The sequence below is a fragment of the Heterocephalus glaber genome, unplaced genomic scaffold (genome assembly GCF_053883595.1).
Source record: "Heterocephalus glaber isolate CG9 unplaced genomic scaffold, H.glaber_assembly_v1.0 deba00001688, whole genome shotgun sequence".
NCBI lineage: Eukaryota > Metazoa > Chordata > Mammalia > Rodentia > Bathyergidae > Heterocephalus > Heterocephalus glaber.
Window position 1 is genome coordinate 1,498,818 of NW_028258413.1, and position 10,111 is coordinate 1,508,928.

General features: G+C 39.6%; 1 long non-coding RNA gene across 1 annotated transcript; it reads right to left on the bottom strand.

The window, feature by feature from the left end:
- Positions 1 to 213: 213 nt before the first annotated feature.
- On the bottom strand, positions 214 to 9,336 carry LOC110346261 (uncharacterized). Its single transcript, XR_002390187.2, has 3 exons — positions 9,189 to 9,336; positions 8,528 to 8,673; positions 214 to 1,848 (listed from the first exon to the last, which is right to left on the bottom strand). It is a non-coding gene; the product is annotated as an uncharacterized LOC110346261 (long non-coding RNA).
- Positions 9,337 to 10,111: the final 775 nt, after the last annotated feature.

Consider the following 10,111-nt stretch of genomic DNA (forward strand, 5'->3'; position numbering starts at 1 on the left):
CATTAGCTCCCAACTTGATAAAGACATGATTCCTAGATTTAAGGGATATTTATGTTTTTAATCAGCTTAAAGCTTCAGATTTACCACACCCTGGGAAGAAAAAGTTGTTCCTAATTTTCCCATCACCCTGAAAGCACTAGGATGATGCATGATTTTGGTGGAAGCATCACCTGCTGGTTTAAATACAATTTTGGTAAACCGCTCCCATGAGTATGGATCTAACTAGTTAATTAGCAAATGAAGTCACATTGTTTGTTTTGGTTTTCACGTCATTTCACCAGAAATGCCACTGCTCTTAGTTAATTAGTATTTTCTTCCTATTTTCCTTTTCCAACTACAGAGATATTACTGGTCATAATAAGAGTTACATTTTTATGTTAATATATTAAGTAGATGAAGAAGAAAATGCAACAAATAAAACATGCGGACAAAACCACAGGCTAAGATTAAGGAATTGTATGAAATATGTGTGTAAAATCATATTGTGTACCATACACATCATACATTAAAATTCACAAAAAAGGCTAAGTATATAATCTCCATTTCTGAAGTCATTACATTTCTGTCACTTCCTCAACACACTTATTGTCATAATAGAATATTTTATCCAGAGACGCAAATATATAACTTTATAAAAGGAAAGCTGAAATGTAAGTGGTATGCAATTTGTTTCTATCTACCGAAATATAGCAGGAGCAGATTTCATTATAGAAGGGAAAAATAAGTTACAAATGAAAGATTCCAAAAAACATACTCCTAACATCTATTATTTAAGAGAGTACGATGTATGTCGGTAGCTTTCAGTGCCCTTGGGACTCGAATCTGGACGCCAGCTCTGCCCAGCAGCTGTAAGTACAGGCAAAGGGGGCCCAGGCCAGACAGAAACAAGCCCACCATGGCAGGGGGCTCCCAGCAACAGCAGCTCACTGCCCTGAACTTTACCGCACAGGACTTTTCACCCGCGTTTCAAGTGTGCTTCCAGTAAAAGGTGAAGTCATTGTGGTTTCTCAGTTTCCCACCAGCTGACATCTGCCCGCGTCGGTGTCGGTGGAAAGCAGCAACTGGAGAAGCACACCTCGGTGATGGCGTGTGGCTTGCACCTGGGCCCCTCACCGGGGCGGCTCCGGGACATGCACAGGAGGAGCAGGCACCCACCCGGGACACGTTTAAGAGGGGCGAGGGCTGTGGACGCCTGCTCGGTCACAGTGGCAGTCGGTGTTCCAGGCTCCTGTCCACGGGACTCCGCCCCGCGTGTCCCCCAGACTCGCGTGTTAGTCACCGCCGGATGGTGCTGGAGGCGAGGCCTTCGGGCGGTGGAGCTTGCGGAACAGGGTTCGCCAGCATTGAGCGGGCCCTGCAGAGCAGCCCACCCACCCGGGAGAGGGCAGCGGGAGAGGCCTGGCAGGGAGGACGCCCCTGACTTGACCCGGCTCCAAGACAAGAAGGAAGGGCTCTCTGTCGTTCAAGAGCTGCCCAGGACATGGTGTCTTGTCAGGGCAGCGTGCGTGGCATAGGACACGTTCCTACTACGCGTTATTCAAGAGGCTTTCTTCTCACCGAAGGTGGGCTAGGCCTCTCCGGCTTGTCTCTGGGCCGCAGGGCATAAACCCCGCCGCACAGGCGCCCAGACTGCCCCGGGCTCAGCCGCAGCACTTGGCATCATGGGGAGGGGACCAGACGGTCGTCTTTCTCTTTTGGTACCGGCGATAGAACTCAGGACCTTGCACATGCGAAGCAGGAGCAGCACCACTGAGCTACATCCCCGGCCGAGGTGGTCGTTTCTTCAAGTAGTGAAGCACACGCACTGCAACTTTCACTGATTTACAGTTCTTGTCTGAATTCTAATACCTGGAAATCAAAACATTTTACCTATAGCGATTTTTGAAAAGTAACTGGTCATATATAGATACAATATTGAAACAAATACAAAATTTTATGTGTAAAATAAATCTAGTGTGAACGTTTCCTGTGGTTTTAGAAATAAAAACATTCAAAATACTGGATATTTAAGTAATTGCATGTTAATTTGTCCATAATTAGGAAAATAAATCTTAATTTGTCTTACTCTTAAGTGAAGTAGTACTCAAAAGATCCTCATATTTCCTGAATTTAATGTCAGGCCAGTTCAAGTTCAAGTCAAAATTAGAACGGGGCAAATAAGCAGGCCCAGACTTAGTGTGTGATGATTCGAAACATAATGCTCCAGCGTGTCTTAGAGCTTTCCTCACACGGAGAGAATTCTTCCCGCTTCTGTACTCTGGCTGAATACTGTTTTCTGTATTCCTTCTTTGCAAAATGTGTGGAAGGTTATTTCTTCATCAACACAGTGGATTGAACATGAATGCTTATCTTCTTTGTCTCCTGTTCTACCATCAAAAGATAATAAATTACGAAGAAGAAACTGGCCATTGAGAACAACAGAACTGTAGATCATGATCGCATAACTTTTAAGAGATTTCAGGAAAGTGGAAAATTAACGCAAGAGCTGGATTTGCCTGCTGGGAGCAAAGGACGACACAAATCTCAGGGCTTCCGAGCTGGCACCTACTGAGCGGAGCAGGGCCAGCTTGCCTGGAGGCGCCTGCAGGGCCTGCGCTGGGAGGAAGATTCTAGGGGGGGAAGTGAGGTCAGCAGACTACTCTACCGCCTCCACTCCCCTCGCCCTGGCAGGCGAGCTGCTCCCACCCACGGTGACCTCCCCACAGGCCCGCAGCGCCAGACAGTTGTTCTCTGAAGATCTGGGACACAGATGCAGCCGAAGGCCGGGTGAGGCCGGGGCTGACAGCCGGAGGATTAGGGAAGCTTGAAGCCTGCCTAATGAGAATCTCCAGTCCCTCTCGGCCTAGTTCCCAGGGCCGCGAGCAGGAGTCCAGCCATGGGGCGAGGCAGTCGCAGAGGCTGCTCCAGAGAACCCAGCTCCTCAGAGACGGCCTCCGGGAGGGCGGATGCTGGGCTGGCCCCGGAGTGCAGCTCTGCTCTGCCGGACACTGTACCAGGAGCACATGCACCAGCAGCTTCCAGATGCTCATGGGAAGCTCCAAGCAAGGAGATCAAAGGACAAAGTAGAGACAGGGAGACAGGGAAAGGGAGGAGGGACGATGGAGGCAGAGGCAGAGATGGAGAGAGGGGGACAGAGAGTCAGAGACACAAAGAGACAGAAAATAGGAGACATATAAACAGAGACCTTAGAGAAACAATATTATAAAAATTAAATGATTTCAAAAATAAACTGATAAGAGATAAAGTTGTACTAACAGGAGAAAATAAAGCAGTCTATAAGATAAAGCATTCCCCCCCAATTTTTAGAAATTAAAAATACGAAATGCAAAATTAGGAAGAAATTGATAAAGACCCGGAAGGTAAGTTAGAAGAAATGTTCCAAGAAGTAAACAAAATGACATGAAGATGATCAGGAAATAATCCATTAAGAAAACTTTAGAAGACTGAACCATGTGGCTCAATATTTAGATCTAGAAAAAAATGACACCAAAGAAACAGCAAAATGACCTACTGCCAGGAGAATGGGCCAGGGGTTGTCACAGAAACCTCTGGATGTTGGGCCTGGGGGGAAACTGTCTAACTTAGGGTAGGAGAAAGTAGGGGCTATGCAGGGTAAAGGAAAGGTAAGTTGGTCTGCAAGTCTCATAAGTAAACATTGGAGAAGCCATCGCAAGAAATACGGTGGGTATTGGAGTGCATGAGAGGAAGGCACTTGCACCTAGAAAACCAAGTAAATAAAGAAAAAAGTGAGCAAAGTAGAATAGTCACAGGAGAAGTGGAATAACTCATGGCACACTACTTGTCTCTACAGTCAACAATAGTAGTCTTTCAAATTTCAAACAAAATAGACAAAATAGAGGGAAAATAGCAGGAGATGGTAAGTGTTGTGACTTTTAAAATGCGATATACCATAATAAGAAGTCAATGAATCCAGTTTAGGGTTAGTGAATCCACCCCCCACCCCACCCCCACACGCTGTGAGAGTTAAAAGAGTAGGAAGGCAGATGTCGAGCTGAACAGGCATCTTCCCAAGGCCCAGGGGAGGCTGCGCTGCTGTCCTCAACCATGGACCTTCTCCGAGGCAGACTGCTGGCCAGCGGGAATCTGGTGTCCTGCTTTTGTTTGGAGCCATTCTTAAGGAGAAGTTATTCTCAGAGCAAGATATGCTCTGTAGTAGCTGCTCCCTCACTTCAAATCAAAATACACTTCCTGAAATTTCCACACTCCTACTGTTAAAAAAGAACCAGACAATGCCCTCCACAGATTTGACTCCAGCATATGTGTGGGTTTGTCTTGCTCATCATAAACTGAACAAAATCTACACAATCACAAATGAAACTTTAGAAGTCATGTTGCCTCTATGAGAGCTCCCTTCTGTCTGCTTTCATGGAAATGTTGCATATTTCTATTCTGATACTTATCACATTGGTTATATTGATTGTGGTAGGAACTCTACTCACCTTTGTATTTTCAAAATCTGTAACAATGATTAACAACAATAAGAATTTGTAAGTAAATGTATGAGAAATGAGATACACTACTTTTAGATAAGTCATATAAAAGGCTTTGTAAATATCAACTATGTTAAATAACTATAAATCTAATTTACATATACAAGTAAAATTTATTGGACTACATATAAAAATCAGATTCTAATCTTGTAATGTCTTTCACTGGTTAGTCAATTAAAATGTTTTCTTTATTATAAACTTCATCTCATAGTTGAGGATAATGTGTACACTACAAAATACATATGAGAATAAAGGTCTAATGATAAGGATGGAACTATAATTCAAATATATATTATATGGAAATGCAAAATTTAGCTTTTCCATTACCATCAAAGTTTGTTTAATAGATATATACTTGTTCAGTAAATGAGTATGACAATGAACACAAAATCTATGAAAAAACATAAATAAAGGAAGACCTTAATATTACTTTGGCATAGAGAATTATACCGGCAAAGTAAAACATACTTTAGAATTATTAGTCTTAGAAAAAAAATGAATAAAATGATTACCTTTTTAGGCCTATTATAAATGTCAAATAAATTTATTATTCAGTAAATTATTAAGTTATCAAAATTACATAATTTAGATAAGCAGTTGATTGCATATCACAAAACATATGTACTAATCTACATATGTATTAATGTACATATGTATTAAAATATTTTGTTTAGTTTGTTTCAATGTGAAATATTTATATATATCACATATTGATATATAAAGGCATATATATCTACTTGTATATTATATCATACAGTAATTATTATTGTCAATACATGGAATGCTTTTGGCTTCCAATATTTTCTGTGAGCAGAAAATTGGTATTGAGACATTACAGTAATATGTTATATTGTTATTCTGAAGTATTCATCAATATATAAGTACTGCGCACTAACCGATTGCGTCACTGGAGCTCCAGTATTCATCAATATAATAGAACCAAGTTTACTAAAATCTGCTAAATTTTAGTGGTTGAAATTTAAATTAAATTCTTTATTTATTGCATCAAAAATTTGCAGTTGTATGTCACTTAATTGATAATAAAAATTTTAGAATGACATACAATATATAGCACCAGATATTTTAAGTTCAGAAAGACTTATCATTTATTTTAAAATACACTTGAGCTGTGCACCTAGAGATGAAGAGCAGAATACATTTATCTTTAATGTGAATGAAAGTGTTAGCACATCATATTTTAAGGACACTCAAAGAGAAATGTAATAGAAGTGATGTTCCCTTGGTTAAATATATATATTTTTCTCACGAGTTAATAAATATCTTTGACCTAAGAGAAATATCAACTCCATCTTAAAGTTGAGAATATATTCATTAAATTTTTTGAACCTCATGACTAATATGAAGTATATTATTTTCTTATCATCAAACTTTTTTTCTATAGGATTTAATTTTCTCTATGGGAAAGTAAGGCACAGAGGAGTGCAGGAAAAAGGTCGCACGGTTAAGAAAACTTTATTTCCCATGGTCACTGTTCCTCACGGTGGTGTACAGTTTTCTCATGTAGCAGATAGTCAAATGAATGTGAACAGATGGGACCATGTGCCAAGAAAGCACAACTCCACAAACCCTGCATGTTTGCCGTGGTGTTCTCTTCGACTTCTAACCAGCCTGTGCATGTTGGGTTTGTAACTGAAGCTCAGATAAAGATAATCTTAGTTGGCTCTTCAAACGTCAAAAAGCATCCATGCAGTATCTTTAAACATTCTGAAACTACATGATAGTACTAATAAAATACAACTATTTTGGCTGGCAAAGTCCCCGTGCAAGCTGAAACCTTGAAAAATGATCTTTAAAACTCAATAGGAAAAATTAAAAATTTTCCACAATCTTACAAATATTTGTAAAAAAGTATAAAAACATTAAAAATTCTCTTACTGCAATTTATATGTGGGGCAATAATAATACAAATAGCATTCATTTAGTATAGTTCAGAACACAAGAAATAATAAGTAAAACGCTCTCTTTCTCTGTAAATACCCGAGAGTGTGCGAAGTGTTGCCTGCCTGCTCATCAGACAGTTTATATTACAGATTGAGCGCTCTGTTTCTGTTGGGAACTGTCACTTCCTTTTCAGTTTGGATCTGTCCCCAGCACTTTTCCTTCGCCCTTCCAACATCAGGAAGGTTCTCCTGAGAGCTCCTTTCATGTGAGGCTGTTCCAGCATCCCTTCCTGCGGGATGTCATCATCTTTTATACCAACACTTTCCTCATTTATGTTGATGAATTCACCTTCACTGAAGACTTCTGGCTCTGCATCTGCAGTCTCAGATGTCAAATGTCAACATTCCCACTGTCAGCTATTTCGCCTGGTACCGTTTGTATTTATCTCTAATTTCCTTCCACTATCATGACTTCTTTGTTTCCGTCGTGCACTGGTCTTTGCTGTCACCGTTCCTGCTCTGCCTCTGCCCTGGGTTTTCACTCAGGTGGGATGGTGCCACACTTGGCAGTCTGAGAGGGAATGGGATGACTGGTGCATGAAGGGCAAACCCTGGCCAACTTGGAAAACAGTGACACGCTTGGTCACTGATCAATGCAGGGCATCTGAAGTGAGTTTTGGACTGAAGAGGCAGCATCCACGTCTGTACTTTGTGCAGTTGTTCCCGGTTAGCACGCTGTGGTAACTAAAATTTGCACTTGCTCCAGAGGGGTTGGTGCACAAGAGCAATGTATTCTAATTCCTCTCATCAGAATACAAAAAATATACTCACCTTAGCAAATCAGAGCTTAATGTTTTAAAAGTTTCAGTTTTGGGGCTGGGGATTTAGCTCAGTGGTTCCGGAGCCTGCCTCGCAAGTGCAAGGTTCCAAGTTTGATCCTCGGTACCAAAAAAAACTTTCAGTTTTAAATCAGAGTTGTTCTTATAGAATTGCTACTTCCCAACTCTTAGGGATAATTCTTCCCTCTAAATGAAAGGCAATTGTTCAATGTGAAGTTAGACCTTCAATTCTTTCTTTAGAGCAGGTGGGAAGTGGTCTTCGTTGGGGTATGGGTCTGGTTCAAGTTGTGCTGTACAAATAGGTTTAAAGGGAGAGGCTGAGTTTGTGCAGGAGAATCGGAATGATGCTGATGAGTTCAGCCACAGGAATGACAGGAGGTGCTGGCAGCGATTAATTTAGACTGCTGCACTGGCATTCATTTAATGACTTGCTGGTATCTTCCAAGAGCTCGTTTTGAATGGGAGAACTCTACTTCTGACTTTGCAAGTTCCCATTTCGCAAATACTGGAAGCCACCAGTGGGGTTTAAATGAGGCACTGCGGGTCTGAGCTGCTCAATGATGGGTTGCTGGGGTTCTTTTTGGGAAAATATGTGAAACTGCTCTGTTGGGAATGTGGCTTCTTTTGCACGTAACAGCTCCTTTCAGTGCTAGGGAGGAGGGAATTTCTCTCATCTTCTTTTTCCTTCTTATGCCCACCACCTTGAACACTTTCGTTACATCGGTTACTTCACAGCTGCTCCTTAGGACACATGTTACCCTTTCCTTCCTCAAGAGCCCCTACTGATCACTTATATTTCAGGGTTTAAACTCTTTCCCTCACACACATTTCTCCAAGTTAAGAGTATTTGCAGATAATAATATTTAGATATAATTTTTGGAAACTTTATGTTTGAAACTAAGATCTTTTCTGAGAATCTAGGCCCTTTCTTTGCATCAGAAATATAGGGTTATTTCTTTAAAAAGTCTGAACCAATTGAATTGTTATTTTATTGGGTTTTACTAGCGATTGCTGTCACTATTATCACGTTTTCAAATTCATTCATTCTTTGAGGCAGAGAATAATATGACTGTTCATCATTTTAATACTCAAATCTCTGACAAAAAAGAATGCATATTTTAAAGCTTCCCTAAAATTTCCTCCCTTACTTATAGATAAATTTTGTTTGTGTCTTAGAAAATGTCTAATAATATTTATATATTTGAGACTGAAAAATGAGAAGAAAATTGTTAACATGCCTTTATAAATGTGCAGCCAATGCAGTTAAACAACTTACCGGCATGAGGGAGAATCTCTGCCAGCTGACAGGTTAGGAATCTACCGGAGCACACTCTTCAGAGGATAAAGTGGATTCTTCTGTGATTTTCTAACTTTGTTATAAGGTGTTCTTCAGGATTAGTACTTGTGACAATTTTTCCTCCCCTAAAGATATGAGAAAGCCGAGGAAGTGAGTTCACAGAATATAAATCTGCCCAGTAATCCCTCTTCGATTGCAAGTTTGGAGAAAATGAGTATTCTTAAACTCAAAGCAAACAGAGAGTGTTAATGATTCAAACAAGACTATATTTATTTCAGAAAAACATTACAAAACAATATTACTAATTTCAGAACTGTGTTTTTATACTTCTTAAACACAAGAAATGCCAAGCTATGTAGATATATTTGGAATTTGCTGATTGGACATGCCCAACTTCACAAAGTTGTGAGTGCAAACCCCCAGTACATGATGTGTAAAGAGAACAATCCCACATGATTGAGGTTCTGTTATGCAGCAAAGACGATATTCACACTTATTCTAACTTGTTCTTCTGTGGAACATTCTTTCCAAATGAATTTATAAATGTGTTTATAATTCTTCTGATTAGAGCAACAATATCTTTGTGAAAATGGGAGAACTTAGCTTGGAAAACACATTTCTCAGTCTTCCCTCAAAATACCTTGCAATGAGGATAATGAAGTTGAACTAGTTGAACTGTGATTGGATTCACTTCCATTTGCCACCTAATCATATTGTACTTTATGAAGGAAACAATATAATAACTTGACTGAACATTTTGTACTGACACAGTAAAATATGCTCTCTACTACGTGTGATCTGTACTGAACAAAATATCCTGCATGCTTTTTATTTTAGTAGCAATTATTACATCAGACACCAGGTCACAATGAAAACATTACAAAAGAGCAAGATTTAAATGATTAATGTTATTTCCCTAGCAACAAGATACTAATCTATCAAAACCTATGTGCTAGTTTTGACTTTTTGCACACAAATTTGCAGCAGTCTCCTAGTCTTTTCTAATACAGTAACACAAAGAATAAAATGAATGTATGAAATAAGCTACCTTCTGTACACTTTTCGTCATATTTTCAGCATTTGTTTGAAGGCCTCTTTCTCCTTTTACTTATGTTTCATTCTCCTTTGTTCTTGTTACTTCCTTTGTCCTCGTTATTCACTTCACTATTGAGAATATTCTGTGTTTGAAGGGTAGCTTTTTAAAGAATATACTATTATTTTGTTTCACACACTTTAAGGCATGTACTTGATATGCACTAGTTCTCTATATTCATATTCCAGTGATTCTAACTGCTAGCTAACATAATGAATGCCTCAATTTTACTTAGTCATATGTTCACTGAAGACACCCTAATTTACTTCCATCTCTGCTACATTAATATTGCAATAATAAATATTTTCCCTGTGTGTCTCTTTTACAAACCTGTATGACAGTTTCTCTAGGATATCATCACAGTAGCAGTATACAGACTGTATAGCTGTGGATTCCAAATTTGACCAACTCTACTAAGTTGCACTTCACAATGGCTGTATCAACCTACATTTCAAGTGCACATCCTTCAG